Source organism: Rhea americana, unplaced genomic scaffold (genome assembly GCF_003343005.1).
Source record: "Rhea americana isolate MKP2758 unplaced genomic scaffold, rheAme1 scaffold_189, whole genome shotgun sequence".
NCBI classification, from domain to species: Eukaryota; Metazoa; Chordata; class Aves; order Rheiformes; family Rheidae; genus Rhea; species Rhea americana.
This window is the reverse complement of record NW_028186027.1, coordinates 597,361-616,341: the sequence shown is the minus strand read 5'-3', so window position 1 is coordinate 616,341 and position 18,981 is coordinate 597,361. Positions and strand designations below refer to the sequence as shown.

At 36.0% G+C, this 18,981-nt stretch overlaps 1 non-coding gene across 1 annotated transcript; it reads left to right on the top strand.

The window, feature by feature from the left end:
- Positions 1–2,291: 2,291 nt before the first annotated feature.
- Positions 2,292–2,364, top strand: TRNAR-CCG (transfer RNA arginine (anticodon CCG)). Its single transcript has one exon. It is a non-coding gene; the product is annotated as a tRNA-Arg (tRNA).
- Positions 2,365–18,981: the final 16,617 nt, after the last annotated feature.

Sequence of the window (18,981 nt, the reverse complement as noted above, 5' to 3'; positions counted from 1 at the left end):
ATCCAAAGGAAAAAATTTCACATAATTGTTTTATTCTGAGAAAACAAAGTGATAGATAAGCCCAAGTTTAAACTGTTCAGCTCGCTAGGCACTGGAGTATGTTAGTTCTTAGGAACTCAGGCAGTTGCTCTACATAATGTGGAATTCTTGACTCACAGGATATGTAGTTTGCTCATTAAATATGGGCTTTTGTCATCCTTGCCCTCTCTGGATAATTTATGCTTGAAACACACACACAAGACAGATCTCCAGTCATCACAGATCAGCTTACATCCACTCAGTTAAGTTAATAAGAGACAGAGCAACAAATCAGTCTTGTGGAACCGTAACTCATGGAACAAGCATCCCATGGGAAATCCTGACATCCTCCTATCAATATTGTCATATTTTACCTAGCAAAAGCATAGTTTGTAACTGGCCAGCCCATGGCATCTCATCCAAAGTAGGGCTTGGTAGGATGGAATGCTTTTTCTGCACTGCAAATACTGCCTGCACAGAAAAATGCTTTGAGATCCCCATCGTTTAGTCAGAATTCTCTGAATAATAAATAATCCCCATGTTGCTGTAAGGGCCAGGGCTTCCTCTTCGGCGCTGTTTTCAATAATGTCTACAGAGATACACAAGCCTTCCAGAACTTTCCTTCCAAACTCTGGAAAAAAAGTTGTTTTTAACAGCTACCATTGTTAACAATTAAATCCGCTTGCCGAATGGAATTTTTTAAGACTCATAATATGGCCAAATGTCAAGCCAATGTTTACCATAACACTCAAAGAGACAATTTCACATCCAGTATAAAATTGGTTTAATTCCATACTTGGGAGTAGAGACATTTACACCAGCTGGAGACCTGGCTCAAGCACACTGCTACTCAGCTGAGACACAAATTTCCTGCTTTTGATCTTAGCCTCTATTGCAAGGTCACTTCAAGTGAATGTCACAAGTTTATACATATATATACACACACACACACACGCATACACACACACGTGTATGTAGACATACARGTATGTCTACATACACATACCTGTATATATGTATATATAACTAAATATGCACATATACACTATATATGTATATTTATACAAAGTATATAATACATATATATAAATACACAAAAAAATTATGATGTTTCCTAATACAAGAGTTACTTTAAAAAAGTAAAAACATTACTTTTTTAAGCAGCTTACAAGAAAGAGAATACACAAAAGGTATTTAAATGGCAACCTTAGAGTGAACAGGATGGTTGCCAAAAGTATGAGCTGAAAAAAAYCTGTCAAAGGTAGGATCATTGGTCACTGTATAAAAAAAAAATAAAAATAAAAACAACTCAGATACTATGTTTGACTTAGGGAAGATATAAAAAAAGAAGGATCTGTGTATATTTACTTGACACCCAAATTTGTATGGCGGAAGGAGAGCCTGGGCAAACTAATGAAGAAAAAATATCAAACTGGGTGGAGTTTYTATGTATTTAATAAGCTTCTGCAGAAGTCACCAACATGACAAAGACTGCAAGCTGGGACAGTTCATACTGTCCCCCAGGTATCCCCCCAATGTATCCCCCATTCTTMTACTCTGCCCTAGAAATTCAGTTTTAACCACTGCAGAGACAGGTCTCTGGACCCTATGGACCTTTTGTCTGACCCMGTGATTCTTCATATCTGTCTTATGTATCCTCTTTTGGCCACTATCAAAAGCAGGATGGTAATCCAGAAGGAGTCCCAATCTGACCATACGTGACCGTTCTTATTCCATAAACCATTGACAATGTTTGGAAATTTTGTCTTTCTTYAGATCACACAGTCCTGATCTCTGACCAAACTGCTGTTGTCTGGGTTGTCACCAATTGCTGCACTTTGTTTCTGAACTATAGTGTGCAAAAATTGCATACATTTTCCCTAGTAGACTTAAACAGTGCTCAAGAAAGCATGTTTTGCAGGCTATTTTCCTGTTTATACACCCTTTTGTCCATAGCAAAAGATTGTTGATTCAACAATTGACCTTGCAGTCCAGAATAACCTCAAATCTTTTTTTCTACAGAATTGCTGTTTATCCACTTGCTCTCATCCTGCATTTCTGAAGTGATTGATTTTGGCTTAAGGTGCAGTAYTTGCAATAGTCCTTACCAATTTGCATCCTTTCCTCCCACTTCTGGATAAATATTCAAGACTATTTTGAATCGGTTTCAGATACACAACATATTTGCAGTCCTTTCTGATTTGGGAGTCAGCCTAAAAATTTAGTTACCTTCATTATGTAAGCTTGCCATTAATAGCATCATTTAATATACTGACCCAGTGGCCTAATGGATAAGGCATCAGCCTCCGGAGCTGGGGATTGTGGGTTCGAGTCCCATCTGGGTYGTATACTAATACATTTATCTAGGTTGGCTAGAGCATGGTGCTAGTAATGCCAAGGCTGTGGGTTTGGTCCCCGTAKGGGCCACTTGTTTGGGGGTTGGACTAGATGACTTCCAGAGGTCCCTTCCAACCTTCCTGATTCTATGATTCTAAGACACATCCCTTTGCAGTCTACCTCAAATATTCCTCTACTTTGATTACGAACTATCAATCATCCTCTGCACATGGTGTTTTACCAGTTTTCCATCCATGTATTGACTGGTTATTCCTCATTCAGCCCTCAATCACGTATCTGATACTCATTCATAAATTCTATTTTATGAATATCAGCTTCTGAAGTCAACAGCAGAAACTGCAGTGGTGCATAATAACTCTATTTTTAGCATTTTTTTTTCAGGTGAATGTTTGAAATCAGCTGTGTAGAGCCTTTCTTTATCTTTCTGGTAGCATGAACAATTCTTAAAAAAAAAAAAAAAAAAAAATAAGTTTTCTTCAAAAACTTAAGCTTAGCAGAAAACACAAGTGGATTCTGAAAATTTCCCATCCCTCTCCAGACTCTTAAAGAGTATCGTATTTTCACACTTTCAGTACACATCAAACAAGAAACAAGCAACCACTTGAAAGAGAATGAGAGAGGAGGAAACCACACATGGAGAGAAAACCGTAGTCTCTTAAAAATACTACCAAAACATTTTTAAAGTTACTGAAGACCTGAGATGTTTAAAAAAAAACAGGGTGACAGAGTTTGGGGAACGAGAACCTTTGGATCAATGGTCTTCATAGTCAGTCATACAATGTTTGAATTACTTGAAACTGAACTTAATAACTTTTCACAAATGTCTGCAAAAGTAAGTGGGTCATTTTTKAATCCTAATATATCTGTATAAGAACATTGTTATGGCCTCTAGGTATCACTGTCTAAAAAGTAGATGGGAAGCTATAAAACACTATTTTCAAATAKAGATAAACTGTTAGTATTGTGCAGGCTCAAATACAATCCTATCTATCAGAACATTAATCTCTCTGACACCAAGGTGCTGCATCAAATTAACTCATTTTGATTAAATAAAATATATAAATAAAATACAGAAAATTTGAAAAGAAAGCATATCCAGCCAATGTGACTCTGTGCTATTTGCCTCCTACAACTTATGCCTTAGCCTGAATATGCCGAGATAACTCTTGTAAATTTTCACATATTTCATTGCTCTTGAAGTTACAACCAATTCTGAAAATCAACAAGTGTGGATAAGAAGGAAGAGAGGTAACAAAAAGTGCTCTAAATAACCATTTACTGCTTCTAAATACTGGGAGACTTACAGCATAATTTACTATGTGGGTTTTTTTTTTTTTTTTTGTTTTGTTTTCTCATTCTAGGGAGTCCAGGCCCTTTCCCTTTGAAATGGCCTCTGCCGTGGGAGGGCTGCACACAAGGAGCACGGCAGAGGAGGCAGCGTAGCCTCGCTCCAGAGGTTAGGAACCTGCCACTAATTCTGCCAGTGACTTCCAGGGAAAGTTTGGACAAATCACCGCACTCTTCTGCACTTTGAGTTTCTTGTTTTATAAAATGACTGAAGAATCTATGGACAAAAGGCCTTTTTAAAGGTATTATTATTTTACTTTTAGGCCATGTCACTCCCCCCCCTCCCCTTCCCAAGCCATTACAGGTCTACTTTATAAAGTCATGGTAAGTTGCCTTTCAGCTGTTTTGTGCTGCCTCAAAGATAACAGCTGCTTGGTCACGTATGTTACAACAGCATGTCCTGATTTTAAGGTTACTGTTGTTTCATGACCATCTGAGACAGTAGCCACGGCCTGTTCACAGTCAAATGGACAGCAGTTCTGAATGGAAACTCCCATCTTACTTACATAGTTAAATGTTCCTCTTTCTGTTCCTCTTATTTGAATAATTTGATGTTATCCGTCAAAACATATGTAAGATGTTATAGATGTAGCACGTAAACTCTTTGCAAGGGTACATAGCAATAGGACAAGAGGTAATGGACACAGACTGCAACATAGAAAATTTCATATAGATAACAGAAAGGAAAAAGATCATGTGAATGAGTAAATACTGGCAGGGATTGCCCAGAGATGATAGGGGATCTCCATCCCTGAAGGTGTTCAAAACTTGACTAGACATGGACCTGAGCAACCTGATCTAAGTAGACCTACTTTGAGCAGGAGGTTGGACTCCATGACCTTCAGAGGTCCCTTCCAACCTAAATAATTCCAAGATTCTAACACAGCTTATCCTGGGAGCCAAATAGACAAGCTTCTTGTAGTATCTATGAACTTAACATTTTTCTTGCTCTTATAGTTCTTTAGATTTGAGGTTGATTGGTAAATAGAAGAGACAGTTGTAGGTGTACRTGAATATTTAAGTCTGTTAGTCAAACAATACTTTTAGCAACTGCAAAGTCACTTAATGTGCAGATACTGTGCACAGAAAAATTCACATGCAGCATCTGTTTATTCAGCTAGTTTCATCATCTTTTATATGACTTTCCTATCTCCCTGTTTATTTAAGCATCCGACATGGCCTCCTTAAGCAGACTACAGATTACAAGGATGGCCTCAAAAGACTTTACACAGGAAAAAAAAAAAAAGGCGAAGGAGTACTATCCCTGCTGGAAGAGGGAGACTCAGCAAAAATCTGGGTCGTAGAAAGCCTGTGTCCGAGCAGATACACAAAGGTGCATTCTCCACTGCTGTAACCACTGAACTCATTTGTTGTGTCTACCTCTCCTGTCTCGGGTGAAAATGTACTCAAGGGTCAGTTTTGAATGTACTGTGCATCTCTGTATACTGATAATATTTTTGTAATCACAGTTGGTGTTATAACCTTACCTCAATATTGGAGTTATTTGTGACACAGTACAAAATACTCTGAAATATTACCATGGCCTATAAAAAGAAATAGAGGGGAAAAACAAAAGAAAAATAATTTCCTCTCACAATTCTATTCTAAATTTTAGTTATAAGATGCTGCAATAGTAATAAAACTACAGTCTACAGTGTCATGCAGGGTGACTGAACACTTCTCCATGAACTTGCAGCTACTGTAAATAAGTACCACACTTTTAAAAGCTGCAGAGCATCATGTGTGCAAATCTATACAGCTTAAATGAAAAAACAAACAAACCACAAAGAAATTTCTTCCAGAACTTCACTTCAGTACACAGGAACCTAGTCATTTCTCTGAAGTCAAATCATTTAATTTAACCATTAAATGAAAACTCATTGAATCTATTACTAAGCAAAATATAAGATCTGTACTGGCCTATTATAAATAATATTGATGCCTGTGGAAAGACTATCTGTGCATTTTGGATCAGAAAGAAACTATAAATTCCTGATGTAACAGAAATGTTACAGGCTCAAGTTTTTAATTATTTAAAAGCCATACATTTATATTAATTATATTAAACTATTTGAGATTAAAATAAAGAATATTTTGCTTTTGCTACCGAAACCTATTTTCATCTTTATGGCTTTTTAAATCATAGAGGATGAATCACAGAGGATAAGATTTACCATCAGGCAAAAATTAATTTTCAAACTTTCTACTACTGCAGACATTTATCTTGGGGGGAGGGGGAAACAAGGACATTCCCAGCTACTCTGGGAGATATGTTTTATGTCAACGAGTCCACAAAATGCAACTTCCAAACAAGAATTTGTGGCGTTAAGGAATAAAGGGACAGCCAAACCAAAGCTTTTAACTGAGCTGTGTAATGACAGAAAATGTGAAAAAAAAATGGAAAAACACAAATGCTTGTATTAAAATCACAGAAAAAATAAACAACATTAAAATTCCGTCACTATCACGAGTTAGTATGATCTATTGCAATGAATTTCGTTTTGCTGATATAAGACAGCCTGAATATGATTTCTATTTTCTCCTAGAAATTTGCATTCTTTACTTACTTAAAGGAAATAACTTATTACCACAAGTTAAGTATCCAAGTGGAACAAGCTGAATATGTTCATAGATTTTTTTCCAATTAAATTGTAAAACGACTGTTGTGGCTTTTGCTCACTTACCGTAGGTAGATCCATACGGCATCTATGGCCGCAAGCTCTTAAAAAGAATTAATAATTCTTGACTGATTTTTAATTTTCTATAGATGCACAACAAAATAATAAACAAGCATAAAACACACACAAAAACCATAAAAATAAGTAGGTAAGCATTTCTATTATGCTCTAACTCAATTGTGCCTACGTGTTATGAGGTTTGTAGGATTCTGGGGAAAACAGTCTAAGATTCCTTCTCGTATATTCCCATTACAACAAAAAATAGTAACATTTAATTATTCAAAACGTACAAAGTAGTGTACAACAGGAATGCTATTCAAGATGCTGATGAGAGGCAATTTATGCAAGATGCCATAAAGTATTTGGACAAAAATTTTTGTAAGAGATCCCTTTACCACTCTGACATCAGATTATGCTGTACGCAGTTGAAGATATGTCCTAGTCAATGATACAACCCAGTATCATCCTTCCTAAATCAAGTAAGGTGCTAGCAGGAGATCAAAAGTGCAATGTTTCCACAACAGAATTACTGCAAAAACCCCAGCAGAAAGGCTGTTTGCAAAAGGGTAATAAGAGTCAAATTACCCTTTCCTGTTCCAAGATTATTAGAAGGCTAAAAAAGTCTGGGAAATGGCCTATACCCAAAGCTGTGAAACAGCTGGGCAATCTTACTGAGAACATGTGTCAAGTGGTCAAATGAGGTAAAGTACGGTCAGATAAGGTAAAGGCCTCTTATAGGCTAGCCYTCCCCTTGTAAGATCAGTTTTCCAATAGGCAAATAATTTGCAGACGTAGGCTTCTCATTATGTTACCAATTCAAAACACTAYACAAAACACACTCATTCTTATCTCTTAGTTAAAATTTGGTTAAGGTGGCAAAATAGAGGCAGTACATCTGAAGTCAGTTTCAAAAAGTTCATATATTCACATCAATGTTCTCTATTAAAAAAAGCAAAAGTTCAATAACCCACACAAAAGTTCTTACTCTGGTGATTTTGGATGGTGAGTCTGAATGTCTTCACCATTAGAATGTTGGAAAATGTATAAAAATATTATATATATTATATATATTATACATACATAACAGTTGGTTTACTAGGGACTAAATCCTGTTACTTGAACAACTCCACTGTGCACAGCATGTCTCAGAACTTGAAAGGTCCTCCTGCCCTGGAGGCTACCATTCGAGACCAGATTCTGCCACCTTTAACTTGTCTCTCTTCACTCTTGACTCCTCTGGAAACAATCAAAAGCAAGATACTTTACTCAAAGTATGATTATCAGACCTGTCTCAGGGTCTGGTAGGGATGCAATCAAGTAGGGATGGGGCCAGGAGTGTAGGTGGTTCAATGTTATTTAACACAGTAATGAAATACAACACAGGAGTCCTCAAGGGGTGGTAGAAAAGCTGGAGGACTAAATTCAAAGTAAGAAAATCAGTGCTGACAGTGCTTTGTATGTGAACAACACAAGAGAATGAAAAAAAAAATGCATATCCTTCAGTGAAAGGTAAGATATTAAATCCCTTTATTCAATATAGAGTTAGCCATGGAACTAACTGTCACAAAACAATAGTACTAAAAACATATGAGAAGCCAAAACAAAAAAGCACAAGCCTCTGGGTAAGCTGTGTACCTGTAGATATTCCCAGAGGAAGTCACACAGACGCGATTGTAAGCTTCCAGCTGTAATCTTTCTCTTCCTCATCCAAGCAATTTATGGTTTATTTTTCTAAGCTTTTGTAATGCTCGTCTCCTTTCAAGTTTTTCCCACTTATTCTTGATACTTTCTCCAACAATAACTCCTGGTTCATAAAAATAAAACTAGAAAACTGATTATACATAGACAATAAACTTTTAGTGTTCATTCTTTTATATACTTACTGAATGGCTAACCAGAGAATCTTTATTTTGAATTTGAAAATAAGCAGACTGTTAGAGGATTGAAACTGATAGAACATCCTGTTCTTGAAGAACTTTAGCCTATGATTCATTTCCTGACGTAATAATCGGTTTTCATTCAATTAGCGTGTGGTTCCCAGGAAAACAACACAGTAAAACATGGCATCAGGGGGTCTCGTTTATTGCCTACAAATGACGTCTATATCCAACTTATTTAATTTACAAACAAAATAGTTTTTGTTCCAAAAGATGATGTGCATACTCAAGCACTGAGTATAATGGCAAATTACAAAGTGGGAGATCAGATTTGTTTGTTTTTCTGGTTTATATGGCATCATTAGGAGTACAAGTGCTGCAGCACAAACTGTAAGCCACTTAGTCCCACCTCATACAGCAGGGCTACATAAGACCTGCTGACTAGGCAGTGGAAAATTTACAGTGATTTGATATCACTGTATCATATCAGGCATTAAGCTTGTAAGCTGGTCTCTTGGGGATAGTGAAGGGAGAAAGCCACTCTTAATCACTTTGTCAGATAATTTCTCTTTCTCCACCTTTTTCACATGCAGTCTTCCCTCTTTACTTCACCAGTTCCTCCTTTCCTATTTTCAGGGAGGAAAAAACATCCCAGAAGGAAGGGTGAATTATCAAAGACAGGTAATGAGATATTTTCAAAGGGATTCTTACTGCACGCTCCTGGTTCAAACTGAGAAGTTCTGTTTAGTGAAAATTTTTTGTCTTTCAATGAAAAGTCCTATCTAAATTTATTTCACTGGCTATGAAACTTTTAAAAAACATTGCCCTGGGGAAAAAGAAGGGATAGAARATATTTTTCCTGAAACAAAAGAAACCAATCACTTTTCCTTAGAAGAAATAGGCTGCCCTGGGGGTCTCAGAGAGAACTAAGGCTAGTTGGGGAACAGAGTGGCTACTGAAGCCATTGGTGGTCCTGGCTCAAGTAATAGAACTGCAGCAATTTCTGTGGTGCTGTCAGAAGCTCTCTCTGCCACTGCATCTATACTACGATGAAAAYAGAAAAAGCTTAAGCACAAGACTGCTGAAAATCCATATTGCCTCACAGCACAACCYCAGGCACAGTTTTTACCATGCCAAATAGCCATTCCTGGGGCAGGGCCCAGTTACAGTTTGGGAYGTAGCACATACCATCAAACACTATCCATACACAATATGGACAAGACATGGTGAACTTCCATTCCTTAACCCTACAATTTGCTAGTGCCAGTCAAAGTAGACTTTGCAGCTATAAATAGCCCTATATTCCCCTGCATTCTACATCCTAGAGTACACAAGGCAAACCCTCGGTGTTTCCTGATATGAAAATGCCACTGTGTTAGTCTTCATCACAGACTTCACATTACTTCAGACACTTTGAAGTGAAAAAAATTTCTCTTATCACACGCTCTCAATATGCTTTTACCCAGACTGCTGGGACACAACACAGATCTCATATTGCCATGCAATATGAATGGGGCCACTCTGTCACTGTTCTCAGGGTTCAAAGCTGTTCCTGGGTCAATTTTGTTTAGTAGTTTAGACATAGACATTTAGYGGTCCAGATATTTTGAGTCAAGGAGCTTACACATTCATCCTGATGAGGTCCACATAGTGGGGCTGTTTGAGGGCTGCTGTCTGAAGACCTGGTCTCCTCTACCTCCCACCAGATATCCTGGTGGTAGCCAAGCAGACTTCCATCATAACTTTGCTTGTGTTTCAAACAGGAAGAACAGGGTTCAATTGTCTAAACAGAGACATCTCACTCTGAGTACTATCTGATACTCCTAGGGTATCAGGAACTTATGGATGGGACTAACAGACATAGCACAAGACTGGCAGGAGACTGTGCTCTGGATCTGTACCTGGAGGCCAGAGGAGATGGTGAAGTCATTCTAAAGAACACCAGAAGCTTTATGTTCAGGCAAGTGAAAAATCCCTATGTTCCCATGCAGTATTTTGAAAAACATATATTTTTTTAAAACTAAAACCAGTTAATCAGAAAATTTTCAACCTATTCTGGTTAAAAAAAAAATAGAGCGCTATTTCTTTGAAATACAAGGTGAGAAATAATACATTTTCATATTACTTCTTCTTAAGGCCCTCCTTCAAAAGGTAGGAGTTCCTGGAATAAATAACTCTGTGGTGTTTTCACTAATAATTAATATACATAAAACCCTCTCAACTTTTTTTAGCAGATGTCTGACAATATTATCAAAAATTTTCAGGTTTTTTGAAAATTGCATGTATTCAGTGCTTAAGTTATTAGTAATGTCATTCAGAGTCTTTCAACTCTGGGTGATCCACTCAAAGTAAGTGAAGTTACTTCTAAATGAAAACTGTTTTGCTTCTGATATCTGTTCCTTATCCTATCCTGAACAGGAAATTTTATTCAGATCTTAACATCTAGATTGAATTTGCATAAAAACTGACAATCATGCTAACAGTCACAGCAGCAAATAAGACAAATTGGCATGAAAACCCAATGTTGCTTACAGCTAATCGTTCCTTTAAAAAGGAAAATAAGACAAAATTAGGAAACGCATGTTTGTTATCAAAACTGGATTAAACCAGACCCRGATAACTAGCAAACTTTTTTTTCCCCATACAAATGTGAATAGTTTACATTTCAGGAACTAAGCTAATATTGCCTTCCTGAGAGCAGAACAAGAGGTTTCTAAGTTGGAGACCAGACTCAACTATTACAAGCAATCAAAAYATACAGCCTCTGTTTCTTAATCCATTTTACAACCAGTCAGATTACTTATTTTTGTCCTTTACTTCCCTTGTGGAATACTGTTCAGAAAATTTTCTCTTCCCATGATCTGAATGTCTTCCAGTTCCTAATCTAAAGTAATTTTTGGCCAGTTCATAGTTATTTCTTATTCTCATTTGCATCAGCCTTCTCTATAGCTTAAGTAGCTCTTTTCTTTTTCYAGCATTGATAGGCAGCAATCTCATTTGTACCAGTTTCTGTATGAATTCATCCTTCTTATTCACAAAACGTTGTGTGCTGATGAGAAGARCTGTACACAATATTTCACAGAAGCACGACTGACTCCTTTCTAACTAGCAGTATGCAGCCTGATGTCTCCTGGGATCTAATTTGTCTTTTTCACTGCCGCATCACATTTGCGGCTTTTATCAGTCTGTAAATGAGCACATTTCTTCTCATCTGTCATTCTCAACCCATAAACACTCAGCTGAGAGCAGACGCTCTTGCTAACAGTCCCTAGATACGTAACCTGAACTGTCATCCTATCATTCCTTTCCATTATTCCAGTTCTCTGTCATCTACATTTTCCCTACAGATATTCTTCTGCACAGTAACGCCTCCCAGCTTTCTCGTTAGCAATCTCAGCTGCTCACGCATCATACTACAGCACAGTCATGAAGATAATAAAAGTGGTCAGGCTCAAGAATCATCCTAAAATACCTAACTCCGTGCTCTCGTCTTGTTTCTCTAACCTTGTTCAGTTTTTGCACCTCATTTCACAAGAGAAGAAAAAAGTTCTGTTCTGACACAGATGAATATCTTCTATTCTCACATGACAAAACTACCTGTAAAATTCCTTCAGAGTATCAAACATTGGAAAGGGAAGTTGGTGCAAACAACCATCTTCCAGAAAAAAATCTATGCGCTTAAACAAAATCTCTTAAGTACACTTTGATATTCTGTATCACAGGAACCCAAATCCAAGCTTCAACTTGCCCACATATATCTAGCATTCAGATGTACCCTGATTTTTCAGTCAAAAGTCAGATTCTAATATTTATGAAGACACCAATAATTTGTTACTTAACTCAGAACTAAACTGCCTTGAGAGGTGCTTTCAGTACCTTTATTTTTAATAGAAGTTTGTTGACCTTTTYAATGGAACATGTCAGTACTTGAACAGAAACAGTTCTTGCAGAATTTATTTCTCAGATTTCTTTGACAATAAAAGCTACACTCTGGAAGGTATGATAACCTCATTTCACACTGATAAAAAACACACAGAATGTCCAACTTTGGTATTTCAGATCCTAAACAAACAAGAAAGTACAGGAAGTACACACAAAACCTTGCTATGAACTTAAATAACTGGCAGTTTTACAGGAACGCCATCACTGTGATCATGAACAGAAACACAAAAATATTTTAAAAATACTTTTCTGGTTCAATAGCTGTGACTTGCATTTCTGAGGGGAAGGCCAGAAAAAATATTCTTGAAAGCTAGATTCAGCACATAATTCTTCATCAATCAATTAATTGCAAAAGGGTATAAAATACAAACTGCAAAAATCACTGGTTAAAAACAAAACAAAATTAAAAGACGTCCAGATTTATAAAAATTGTAAGATGAAATTTCAGGATACTAAGCTAATAATAAGCCAGTGTGCATACTTTGTGTAAATACTGAGCAATTGAGCAACTTTTATTGATTTACATGTGAACAGTTGGATATTTGATATTTCAATGAAATAAATAAATAAAATGGGATTTTCAAAAGTGATTGGGGGAATTGGGCACATGAATTTAAAATACCTCTACCAGATCTGATTTTCATAGAGCAGGTGCCTATGGATTCTCTACAGGAAAAAAAGAAAAGAAAAGAAAAAAGGGTGAAAATTAGGTCTTTTTAATATGCCTACCTGAATTCACAAATGTTGAAGTGTCTCAATTCTTGGTCATTTTCACTTCAAGAGAAGACTTTTTCTGCAGAGGTATTTAAAGGAGACCTTAAATTTTATAATGGAGTAGCAACAAATTGCTATTTCACTGGCTTACGAAAGTAACACATAACTAGAAGTTCCCAAGAGAGAAATGGTCAGATTCTGTGGGTTCATACTAATACCAATCTCCCTAAAAGACTACAGGTAAAGGGTGAGGAATAACAAATAACTGATTTAATAGTACATGTTCCCACTTAAAAACGTAGGGACTTGGTTTCGCAGCACAAGCAAATTCTGACAATGAGGCAAACATCAACCTTTTACCTACAAAGAAAACTTTAAGGAGTATGAAAAGAAATGGTTGCAAGGTGTGAAGTTAAGACATTATATAGTTTAACCAAGTTAGCATTAATTCTATGCTCTATTGCCAAACAAATGGATAAAAGCATCATTTCATTCCAAAACAATACTCTCAACTAAGTTTAGAGAATCTGAAAAATGCCTCTAAGTACATACATACATAAAAGTAATACATACACAAACTCTATCTATGATGGCTTGCAAAGTTGTGCTCCACATAAACGTGGATAAACTGATCCCCTAGATTTATTAGCTAACTAGATACGTATCCAACAGTTAAAGGGTCAGGAAAAGAATTTGCTTGAAAAGCATGTTAGTAGGAAGGAATGCAAATACAGAAGTCATCTGATTGTGCCTAATTCTAACAGCTGAGCAGGTCAAAACAGACATTCGTCGGAGACAGCAATTCTRCAAGTGGTATCACACCATTAATTGATTCATTTCAGCTATAAGAGTGATTTTATACCTAGTGATACACTCATATACCAAATGGAACCTAGTTAGGAGTGCTGGAAAAATTCCCTCACTTAATAATGATAAAAAAAAGAAATCAAAGTAAACCAGTGAATTAGTGTCAGAATTATTTTCAGAGTGGAATCATAGTTAGGACCAAATGGTAGTTTTAGTCCCTGGCTGCAGTGAAACCTTTAGATGTGGAATAGTTGAGGCTGAGTCATACGGCAGCAAGAGTCTCCAGGAATATTTTGAATGAAGAAGAGAAATCAGCTCAGAGTTTTACTAGAAATAATCTTTTTCTATTAATGCAATCTTGGATTTTCAAAGAAGCTTCAAAGAGAGTTATGGACTCAAATAGAAACTGAGTACCTAACTACCACAGATCTTTGGAAAAAAGAATGCTATCTCAAATCAAGTTGAATGCACACCAAGTTGGAAAACTTAATTAATTTCTTCTTTTTCAAGCATGATTCAGGAACTGGTCTCCTGAACCCTACCCACTTAAACATAAATACATCTCCCAGTTTCCTCTGTCCACCCCATCCCCACAGGCACCACAAGAGAAGTCAGCCTAGATTTTCTCTGAAGGTCTGAACACTGGGTTTCCTCCAAAGTCAGTCAGTGTTATTTTTATAAAGTACCACAGACCGGTCAAAATGATTCAGGGAATTCTTGGTCATGCTCTGAGCTCTTGCATACTCCAGGAGGGAGAGTTCAAAATTGGGGCCAGATCATTGAATTCTCATGTCAGTGATGCACTCCTAAATGTTACAAAAAGGCACAATAAAAATGTGCTTATCATTCATATGAAAAAAACAGTAGTATATWTCTGGTATATACATACTTTTTATGACAGCCAAAAAAAGGAGATAACTGCTATTGGAAACCTACATTACTGTAAGTGCTAACTTTTTAGTTTCAAGAAGTGTGAAGGTGGCAATGTAAAGCACAGTGCTCAATCCATATTATTTGAAATTAGGATTAAATACGGTAAATATTTCCTATGAAAATTCTAGACTGTTAGCCTTTACTATATTCACTTTAAATATTTGAAATTTGATATAATTGATATAATCTCTGGCAAGGTTTCTGCAGGTACAGTGTGCAAACTCAGTTGCCATGATGACAGAATATACTCTGAGACAAGATTTTTTTCTTTCTAGTGTTAGAAAGTGAAGAAACTCATTTGGATTCAGAATTATAAACTTAGTGAAACCCAAGGATGAAAAGTACCACAGAGATGTGAAACCTATTTAATAGATATTTTAAAAATTTAATTACTAATTATATTGTAATTCTTTTGTGTGATTTTTCAACTGGAGAATATAGCATTTAAATGTAAAAAGCACTTTTTTTTAGAGAGAGAAAAGTTAGAAAGTTAGTTACTCTAACTTTTATCTCTTATTTGCTTAAAAAAAAAAAGCGTTCCTAAAGTCTATATGGCTACTATATGGCTAGCATAAATCACTATATTATTTTAAAATGGCATTTTGTAATAAAATAGACCAGTCACATTTCTAGGGTTCTTTTAAATTGTCGACCATATTTTTGTTGCTATTACACAAAAGTAGTAGTAACAGTTAAATYACAGACATATTTTTTCTTTCCACTTTGCAATACAGAGATTCTCTGGAATACGAAACTTCCCTCAATAGCCATRTCAACTCATTCAGATCAAAAGCAGAGGCTATCACTGAGAATCAAGTGAAGATTTTTGCCCTTATAATTGTATCAAGTTCAAACTRGAAGAAAAAAACTACCAAAATCTCTCCAAGCTCTCCTTTCTCYGCCAGTCACTTTGAAGGCTTGCGATGGCAACCCTGAGTAAATCAGAATCCTCACAGGTTTGGTCTGAAACTTTTAAAAGAAAAACATACAGTGTGGAGTAAACGAGGCAGCAAGCTGATAAAGCAACTTGCTGTGTTTTGAATCTCTGCACAAGACAGATAAAAAGAAAGCTGCTRTAGCCATTACCTGTGCAAGGGTATTTCATTCAGAAAAAACTACATCAGATTTCACATGTGCGTTTTATTAGCAGTTCCTAAGACTCTAAAATTCTCATGCAACATGTGAAAAAAATTAAGCCCTAGAAAAATTACAGAAATTACTGACATTTTGTAACAACATTTGATTTGTTCATGTACTGAGCTACTATTAAAAATTTACTAGAAATTCTATGGAGGTTCTGATTTCTACACTTATTTCTTAAACTGTGAATAACTGCAAATGAAGCCTGCAAATGAAATATATATATTACAAAATTAAGCAACTATTTTTTGTTGCCTTGATGATAATGATGGGTATTAACAGACTTCAGAGAAGTCTTAACGGGAAGAAATTCACTGTCTATCACTGCAGACATCAATAGCGTATTTCCTCCTGACCTCCAAGACAGGGTTTTATATAAAGAATATTACAGGAGCTGGCTCATTTAGCTCTTACTATAGAAAAATGAAAACACTTATAATGTACAAAATTAAAGAAACAAATATTCAGCTGATTAAGAAAAAGCAAATCTTTTTTTTTTTTTTTGTTTGTTTGAATAGCTTTTAAACAGTTCAAGTGCCTGTCTGGCTCCACCTCTCCTTTGGAAAAGAGCTGCATCCAGAGCACTGGGGTCTCAGGCAACTGACAGCCACATTTTAAGTAAGAAAATACRCCAGCATTTAGCAATCTGATGAAATATCAATGTTAACTTTATTTCTAGATACACTTCTAATTGAAACTGTTCGGATTATTTTGAGCTAAACTGGTGCATAACCAATACCATCCTGGGCATAACACCCAAACTTGCTCCAGCATTTAACTGCAAACACTCAATATAAATGTCAGCAAGAAGCAGCCTAGGACTTTAAGGTAGGTATATGCAGATAGAGATGGTGATTTTCCTGTTCCAAAAGTACACTTCTAAAAAAGAGAATTATCATTTCAGTTCTTCTTATAATCACTTTGAAATATGTTTGGCTATGTCTTGTCTTTACCATTATGATATCCTTAGATATCTAAGATAGATATATTTGTTACCTATGAATTTGTAATTTTTATGAAAAGCAGGACGTAACATAAATTGTATTTTGTAAACATTTCTCAAGTACAAAATATTTGAAATTATGCAAAATACTCAAACCTAGACAACACATTTTGCTAATTTATTATTTTTGTTACTATAAAGTCTGAGGGAATGAAATTCTGCCATTCTTGATGCTGTACACAACCATTTATACACTAGAAGAAAAGTGAYCTTATTTTTTTTTTCAGAGGTGTAGATCTCTGGTAGACATACGCAGACTATGGTTTCAGAAGATGACTACATTTGGAAAAACAATGATACCAGCCAGTCATTCTGGCCTCCTGCCATTTATCCCTTAAGCAGCAAAAATGTCTGCACGGCTGTGCCACGAACCACATTGGGAAAATCACTGAAAGGARATCATCTGCAAAACCAAACCAAACCCAAAAAACTTATCTAAAAACATCAGGGAAATTTGCCACCAGGAATGAAGAATAGATTTCCTCTATTTCATGCCAGTGCTTTAAAATGCATGCAAAATTTCCCTTCTAACATTTTCAGCCATAAAACAAACACTATTTCTGATCAAAAGAGTTATCTAAAATGTCCTCATCCTGATCATTTACACCAATTAAAAAGATACAGAATCCTAAGCCAGAGATCTTCAAAAACAGAACAATATGTATATCAGAACTAGAAAAGGTACTGCATAATCTTATCAAAGACATCAAGGTCTTCTGTGTCAGCTCTTAGCAGTTTATACCATTCAACAAGCTCTGAAGTCACCAACACTGATTTAGAAASAGTTTTCTTTAATTGTACTTTCCAAGAAAGGCTTGGATTGCATCACGTATTGACAAAGATCAAAGCAAATACTCTTTTCATTTTTATGAGACACAACTACTGAGAAATATCAAGTATTATCTTTTGTTTTGTTTTATTTTCAAAGAAAAGTAATGCCCTAAAAACAAGAATTCTCATTCCCAGGATTGAATAAATGAAGCTAAGATACTTCAAGTTAGTAAATAAAAAGCTAAGCATGAAACCACTATGAAGTAAGGGGCCAGCACACTGTTGTTCTTATGCAAAGCTGGTATAATCTTAATCACTGTGCTACGCTTTTGATACTGTGTTTCAAGAGAAATGATTTTGGAAAGAGATTCAGAAAACAGTCAGGTCAGCTATGATGAAGTAAAGAAATCCCCAAGCTGAAAATTTTGAAATTAGGCCTCTCATAATTGTTTACGTGGGTTTGGGGGTTGTTTTTGTTTTTTACACTTTTCTGAAACCTCTCTCAGATGTTTCTGAGCAGCAAAACATAATTTAACTGAAATTTCTCCRATGGGATCTACCCACCCATTGTTTTGCCACATCTCTGGGTGTCCAGTTATATATAGCTAGTGCAAAAATATGTTACTACCTTAGCCTAAAACATTACCACCTTGACTATTTTAGGACAAGTTATGGTTAACTACCAACTTTTGTCCCTCCCTCCCCAAGAAATAAGCAACGAAACAAAAAGCATCTCAGTCAAATCAATACATCTTCAACATTTTTTGAGTTTTTTTCTTTAAGTTAGTTGTGGTTGCATACAAAAATTTTAATTTTAAAAATGTAATTTGAACAATATTTTTGTTATCATGTTATTCTCGAGTCACTCTCATCTATTGCTAAAACACACTGATGGCCAGAGCCCCAATTAGCAGGAATTAATTTCTTCTTATGAAAAGGAGCCTCTGTGCACCYAGAATGTCATGCAGTTTCTAGATGTCTTTACTAAAAGTAGTTTGATATAAAGAAAATATGAAATGAACAACATTTCCTCTTTCTTTTTGCTTATATGCACAAATTAAATCAGAATTGATAATACCAAGAAGTATTCTGCTATGTGGCAATGATATGTGAGCATCAAGTCAGGAAGGTCTGAAGACACATGTCAGCAGCCCTGCAGGAGCCATTCCTCTTGCAAGAAATCAAAGATTTCCAGCTAATACATGCTAGAGTCTGTTTGCATTCATTCCAGAATGCTGTAATATGCCAGCTGAAATTGTATTTTAGCACTGAATCTGTGGAAAAGAAGTAGTAGTAAACGATCATCTTGTCTCTCCAATCTCAATATTCAGATGAATACCTAACATAAAGTGCAGGTGTGGATGCCTTACGTTTTAGAAATAGGAACTAAATC